This window comes from Trypanosoma equiperdum (assembly GCF_001457755.1).
Source record: "Trypanosoma equiperdum strain OVI genome assembly, contig: ctg_342, whole genome shotgun sequence".
NCBI classification, from domain to species: Eukaryota; Euglenozoa; class Kinetoplastea; order Trypanosomatida; family Trypanosomatidae; genus Trypanosoma; species Trypanosoma equiperdum.
This window is the reverse complement of record NW_027124246.1, coordinates 1,395-1,678: the sequence shown is the minus strand read 5'-3', so window position 1 is coordinate 1,678 and position 284 is coordinate 1,395.

The window sequence follows — 284 nt, the reverse complement described above, 5'->3', positions numbered from 1 at the left end:
TGTTTGTGGAATGTGGGGAAATGTAAGAAAAGAGACCACTAAATATGATAACAATGTCAGACCAACAAATATGAGCAGCATTCAATTCCGTATAGAAACACTGTCTGGAATTTCTGTCTGTAAAACAACAACCGGCAGCACCGACGAATTCGTGACAGGGGGTCGCGGGATGCCAACCAAAAAAAACCAACAACAGGCCACAGCGACCCCAAATCAGAAAGTCTACATAAAAGCAACCAAATACACGCAGCCCAAACGCTCAAATGTTGGATACGCGGCAGGTA